Raw genomic sequence first — 7,391 nt, 5'->3', positions numbered from 1 at the left:
TGTACCGAAGGTAGTTCGGAGTCCCGGATGAGATCGGGGACATGACGAAGAGTCTCGAAATGGTCAAGACGTAAAGATCGATATATTGAACGACTATATTCGGACATCGGAAAGGTTCCGAGTGATTCGGGTATTTTCGGGGGTACCAGGGAGTTACGGGAATACGAGGAAGAAGTAATGGGCCTCATGGGCCAAGTGGTGGAAGAGAGGAGGCAGGGCACGCGGGCCCCCTAGCCCAAACCGAATTGGACTAGGGGCTGGCCCCCCTTTCCTCCTTTTCCTCATTCTCCTTCCTTCTCCTTCTCCTCCTTCCTTTCCTCCTCCTAGTAGGAGTAGGAAAGGGGAGTCCTACTCCTACTAGGAGGAGGACTCCTCCTCCTGGCGCGCCCATAGAGGGCCGGCCGGCCTCCCCCCTTGCTCCTTTATATACAGGGGTAGGGGGGCACCTCTAGACACACAAGTTGACCAGTTGATCTCTCCCAGCCGTGTGCGGTGCCCCCCTCCATCATATTCCACCTCGGTCATATTGTAGCGGTGCTTAGGCGAAGCCCTGCATCGGTAGCAACATCATCACCGTCACCACGCCGTCGTGCTGACAGAACTCTCCCGTGAAGCTCTGCTGGATCGGAGTTCGCGGGACGTCATCGAGCTGAACGTGTGCTGAACTCGGAGGTGCCGTGCGTTCGGTACTTGGATCGGTCGGATCGTGAAGACGTACGACTACTTCCTCTACGTTGTGTCAACGCTTCCATTGCCGGTCTATGAGGGTACGTAGACAACACTCTCCCTTCTCGTTGCTATGCATCACCATGATCTTGCGTGTGCGTAGGAATTTTTTGAAATTACTATGTTCCCCAACACGTGGCGGGTATCATTATTTTCTGACCTTCACACATTATTTAAGTAGATATGGGTATATTTACTTAATGAAACACAAGTCTAGAACATTTGAAAAGTTCAAAGAATTTCAGAGTGAAGTGGAGAATCATCTGATACGTCTCCAACGTATCTATAATTTTTTATTGTTACATACTATTATATTACCCGTTTTGGATGTTTATAGGCTTTATTATACACTTTTATATTATTTTTGGGACTAACCTATTAACTGGAGGCCCAGCCCAAATTGTTGTTTTCTTGCCTATTTCAGTGTTTCGAAGAAAAGGAATATCAAACGGCGTCCAAACAGAATGAAACCTTCGGGAGAGTTATTTTTGGAACGGAAGCAATCCAGGAGACTTGGAGTAGACGTCAAGGAAGCTTCAAGGAAGCCACGAGGCAGGGAGGCGCACCCCCACCCTCGTGGGCCCCTCGTGACTCCCCTGACCGACTTATTTCGCCTATATATGTCCATATACCCTAAAAACATCAGCGAGCAGAATAGATCGGGAGTTGAGCCGCCAGAAGTCTCTGTAGCCACCGAAAACCAATCTAGACCCGTTTCGGCACCCTGCCGGAGGGGGGAATCCCTCTCCGGTGGCCATCTTCATCATCCCGACGCTTTCCATGATGAGGAGGGAGTAATTCACCCTCGGGGCTGAGGGTATGTACCAGTAGCTATGTGTTTGATCTCTCTCTCTCGTGTTCTTGAGTCGGCACGATCTTGATTTATCGCGAGCTTTGCTATTATATTTGGATCTTATGATGTTTCTCCCCCTCTACTCTCTTGTGATGAATTGAGTTTTCCCTTTGAAGTTATCTTATCGGATTGAGTCTTTAAGGATTTGAGAACACTTGATGTATGTCTTGCATGTGCTTATCTGTGGTGATAATGGGATATCACGTGATCCACTTGATGTATGTTTTGGTGATCAACTTGCGACTTCCGTGACCTCGTGAACTTATGCATAGGGGTTGGCACACATTTTCGTCTTGACTCTCCGATAGAAACTTTGGGGCACTCGTTCTTTGTGTTGGTTGAATAGATGAATCTGAGATTGTGTGATGCATATCGTATAATCATACCCACGGATACTTGAGGTGACAATAGGGTTTTGGTTGATTTGCGTCTTAAGGTGTTATTTTATTACGAACTCTAGGGCTGTTTGTGACACTTATAGGAATAGCCCAACAGATTGATTGGAAGGAATAACTTTGAGGTGGTTTCGTACCCTACCATAATCTCTTCGTTCGTTCTCCGCTATTAGTGACTTTGGAGTGACTCTTTGTTGCATGTTGAGGGATAGTTTTATGATCCAATTATGTTAGTATTGTTGAGAGGACTTACACTAGCGAAAGTATGAACCCTAGACCTTGTTTCAACACATTGCTATACCGTTTACGCTCACTTTTATCACTTGCTACCTTGCTATTTTTATTATTTCAGATTACAAATACCTTTATCTACTATCCATATACCACTTGTATCACCATCTCTTCGCCGAACTAGTGCACCTATACAATTTACCATTGTATTGGGTGTGTTGGGGACACAAGAGACTCTTTGTTATTTGGTTGCAGGGTTGCTTGAGAGAGACCATCTTCATCCTACGCCTCCTACGGATTGATAAACCTTAGGTCATCCACTTGAGGGAAATTTGCTACTGTCCTAAAAATCTCTGCACTTGGAGGCCCAACAACGTCTACAAGAAGAAGGTCGTGTAGTAGACATCATCATCGTAACAAGAAAATAAAGTTTCTGTGATCTTATCGCAGAGGCGAATATCTAAGTTACAAGTTTGGCGTTCATTTAAAACAATGTGGAATAGTTTCACAACTCACGCCACATGGAACACCATAGCGTAATGGTGTGTCCAAACGTCGTAACCGTACTTTATTAGATATGGTGCGATCTATGTTGTCTCTCGGTAATGCACATCATAAGAAGCCTTGCAAGCAAAGTAACTAATGAGTTAGTTACAGGATGATGTATTACGGAACGACTAAAGAGACTTGCCGGTAACGAGATTGAACTAGGTATGTGGATACCAACGATCAAATCTCGGGCAAGTAACATATCGATGGACAAAGGGAATAATGTATGTTGTCATAACGGTTTGACCGATAAAGATCTTCGTAGAATATGTAGGAGCCAATATGAGCATCCAGGTTCCTCTGTTGGTTATTAACCTGAGAGGTGTCTCGGTCATGTCTACATAATTCTCGAACATGTAGGGTCCGCACGCTTAACGTTCGATGATGATTTAGTATTATATGAGTTATGTGATTTGGTGACCGAATGTTGTCTGGAGTCCCGGATGAGATCACGGACATGACGAGGAGTCTCTGAATGGTCGAGAGGTAAAGATTGATATATAGTACGATGGTATTCGGACACCGAAAGTGTTACAGAGGGTATCAGGTACTTATCGGGTCACCGGAAGGTGTTTCGCGTACCCCCGGCAATCTTATGGGCCATATGGGCCTTGTGAAGGAACACACCAGCCCACAAGGGGCTGGTGCGTCCTATAAGGCTATAGGAGGAGGAGAAGGAAAGGGGGAGGGCAAGGAAAGTGTGGATTAGGATTCCCACTTCCTTCCCTCACCCCCCCCCCCTCTTTCCTTCCCCTTCATGCATACATGGAAAGGGGGGCGCAGGGCAAGGCAAGGCCCCTAGGGGGCAGCGGCCAACCCTAGGGAGCCCCTGGATGACTCTCCTCCCCCCCCCCACCTATATATATGTGGGGAGGGGCGCCTCACAAGCACACACCATCAATTGTTAGCCGTGTGCGCCCCCCTTCCACAGTTTACACCCTCGGTCATATTCTCGCGGTGCTTAGGCGAAGCCCTTTGCGGATCACTTCACCATCACCGTCACCACGCCATCGTGTTGACGGAACTCATCTACTTCCTTGACACCTTGCTGGATCAAGAAGGCGAGGAACGTCATCTCGCTGAACGTGTGCAGAACTCGGATGTGTCGTACGTTCGGTGCTTGATCGGTCGAATCTAGAAGAAGTTCGACTACATCAACCGCGTTGTCAAACGGTTCCGCTTTCGAACTACGAGGGTATGTGGACACACTCTTCCCCTCTCGTTCCTATGCATCTCCTAGATAGATCTTGTGTGAGCGTAGGAAAATGTTGAAATTGCATGCTACGTTTCCCAACAGTGGCGGCTCAGGGCTGGTCGGCATGGCATCGGTGAAGCGATAACGACGGCGACAACGCGTATAGTGCATCAAGAGGTTCGGGGTGGTACGGCTACGACCTATGGCGGCCGCGGAATTGTCGACATGTCTCGGCGTCGGTTTTCATCGACCTCTACTCAAGATTTTGGAGCATGTGGGTGGTAGATGGAACCCAATGATGTTTGGCACTCTGCATTGTTCTGTGCTCGCACACATAAATTTGACCGCGTGGTGATATCAAGGCCAAGGGTGTGCATAGGAATGGCTACTCCTCGACATGAATGTCGTAGAACGGCTAGGATTTAATTTCCTGTTACTATGGTGTGTGGATGCCTTTCCATGTAGCTTCTTCTTCGGCAAAGGGTGGCAACAACACATGGTGTCTTTGGCTTGGTGCTTCTCTTCGAGTACTGTCTCTCAAGCTCTTAGAGTGAAAACTTTAGGTCTGACCTTGGATGGTTGCACCCAACAATAACGATATTTTCACATGTCATGACCTTGTTAAAGGTATTGCTTTGGAGTCAGCTCAGATGTGCTCTTCAAGGTGGAAACCCAGGATCCAGCATGCAATGGTTGGATCCCGCTACAGAAGCACTTAAGCATTGTTACTTTCTTAGAGGCGTAGTTTTCATAGAACCTTTCTCGCAGCTCGTGTTTTGTCAAGAACGGTGGATGACCAGTGCTAGTCTATTGCGAGTCGTTGATTGTGTCAGCTTTCTTTGTCTTTTTTAATGTAGTATTTTCATCATTTTATATTCTATGCATCCTTAATGTCTTGACTAGCTTTTGAATTGCCTCGTTACAAAGGTCAGATGTAATTGATATGACCTTAATATTAATATCTTATTCTCTTTATAAAAAATATTACTTCCTCCGCCAGTGTCAAAAACGTCTTATATTATGGGACGGAGGAGTAGCAAGTGGTTTCGGATCTTCCAAGTGCTGTTCCGTACAAATTTGCTAAAGAAATATCTCCCAGTGTACCACATCACCCAAACTTTCGAATGCGACACCGCAAGTGGTCGATCACGATCACGATCACCCCGGTCTGAAAAGAACATAAAACAGTGAGCTCCCTCCCATGGATCATCAACCACCCATCGCTGCAGGAACGCAAGATCTACCATTCCACCCTGACGCCTTAAAACAAAGATATGTAGTCTGTCGGCAAGGACTGCTTCCCTGGAATCGAGTCTCAATCGCCCGTCTCGCTTTCGATCGACAGGAAGGATAGATCAAACTCAGCCTGTTTCCTCGACGCGTGCCAGCCGCGCGAATCGGACACCGCGTCTCCTGGTGCCTGGCCGGCGGACCGCCCGCGGGATGTACACGGCGAGGGGAAACGTGGCGAGGGGTTAACGTCAAACAAAGCCCGTACGTGCTCGCACGGAGATGTAATCCTGACTGGACCGAGCGCTGATCCTGTACACGTACACAACAGCTCAGCTTTCGACAGATTCATGGTGTTGAAATTTAGCCAACCGCCAGAGAAAAATAATCGTGCACCCCTGACGGTGGTGAAGCAATTAGTCAGCTAGTTGAAAATTTCGCCAACAGCTCAGCTTCGTTGCACCCGCAAAAAAAAAAAAAAACTCAGCTTCGTTGCAACACTACCACGTAGAGTACTCCTCTAGCTGCGCTAAACTTGTCAAAGAGTCGGCAAAAGTTTAAGATGTCGTTTCCTTTGGGCTTTGGCTATATATGCATTGCTTGATACTCTCCTAGCTCATAGTACGTCTCCACCGCGAGAAAAGAAAGTTCGTAGTACGTTGGTATCCAAGAAGAAACAAAGTAGAGTTCAAAACATAGCCACCACAAAATAAGATGACTTGCCGGCAGGACAAAGTGGGAGATCCAATCCAAGTTGTAAGAACACTAGATATCTGAACTAAAATATAAGAACACAAGATACAATGCGGACTGCTGACTCCTGTAGGTTTGAGGACCTATGAAATCCCAAGCGTTGGTTCGGCTGAAGAAAGAGGCTCTCCATCTGTCTGCAACCGCGACACTTGTCAAGCTGACGTGGCTAAAGCACTTCCATCAAGATTGCAGTCGCAAAAACGCGCCAAACGATATAGGTTCATCCACTGTGTAACCTATTTTATTATCCAGTTAACCTGAACCATCATTATTCTAGATGGACAGGCCTACGCCGCTGGTTTAAGTTAAGATATCGTTGCATTTGGCATCCGCAACAAACTTGCCGCATGACACAACGGAGAACCGGCCAAGAGGCTACATAGAGCACCAATATATGGCCTCGGATTCGACACAACCCTTTACACTCCTTTCCGTTTTCGGCATGACTTCAGATCAGCAGAGGACTAACTGCGTTGGATACGATGCTGACTGGCGACTCCTTAGATTTTAGGGCCTACCACAATCTAACTGTTCTTTGCGTCATGTTGAAGATATAGGAGTACTCTTCAAAGTTCAAACTGTCCGCTGGATTACACTCCACTTTCAAAAGAAAAAAGTGGAAGCAGAAAGCAACAAAGCACAGCTTTGGGAAACACCAGCACCTTGGAACTTCTTTTCTTCGCTTCTTGACTTGCTCGTTGCTTTGCTTATGCCCCAGTGACAAAGAATCTAGTTGTTTATGATCAAGATGGACGAGTTGATATTTGGAACATGACAAGAATCCCTAAAGTAGGAGTGTAACGCAAACTGAAATCTATATTGGCTGAAAAACGGATGTGATGGTAGTTGTATCTAATAATAAATTGTACCTAAGCATTCAACAGTTAGGAAAAGCCAATAAGCATGAATTGGCCGAAGCGGTTATGATCACTGCAGGTGACCAAAATTAGCCACCTGACAACACAGGGTACCGACATGGAGCTCGGTACTGAAAAACTTCTGGGGCATTGGGGTTACCAGCCCGTTGATTCATTTTTTACGCTGAAGTATGCCCCATGATAGATGGACTGCTAACTAAACTACCGCACGCCCCGAAAGACCAAAAACAGCTGAATCCACGTGCATAAGTATTTAGGACAACATCCACACTGGGACTACACACACACTGAAAGAAGTAATACTACTGCTGCTGCTATTCGCTGAAGCTATGTGCAATACAAGAGCATTTCATTTGCCTATAATTAACTTCTCAATAAACTCCAGATTATAACTCAGCTACTACTTCCCCGCAAAAAAAAAAAAATAACCCAGCTACTACTCATCAAGTCTTCAAACGATAAAAGATATCATCTGTGTTTATATGACCTTGATGGTACAACCCCATATAGCCGAGGGCATTTGATACTACATCGCAGACAGCAAGATCCAAAGTCCATTTGAATTTCAGTGCCTCTATGTT

This window comes from Triticum dicoccoides, chromosome 3A, assembly GCF_002162155.2.
Source record: "Triticum dicoccoides isolate Atlit2015 ecotype Zavitan chromosome 3A, WEW_v2.0, whole genome shotgun sequence".
Lineage (NCBI taxonomy): Eukaryota > Viridiplantae > Streptophyta > Magnoliopsida > Poales > Poaceae > Triticum > Triticum dicoccoides.
The sequence above is the reverse complement of the archived record's forward strand: the minus strand, read 5'-3'. Positions refer to the sequence as shown.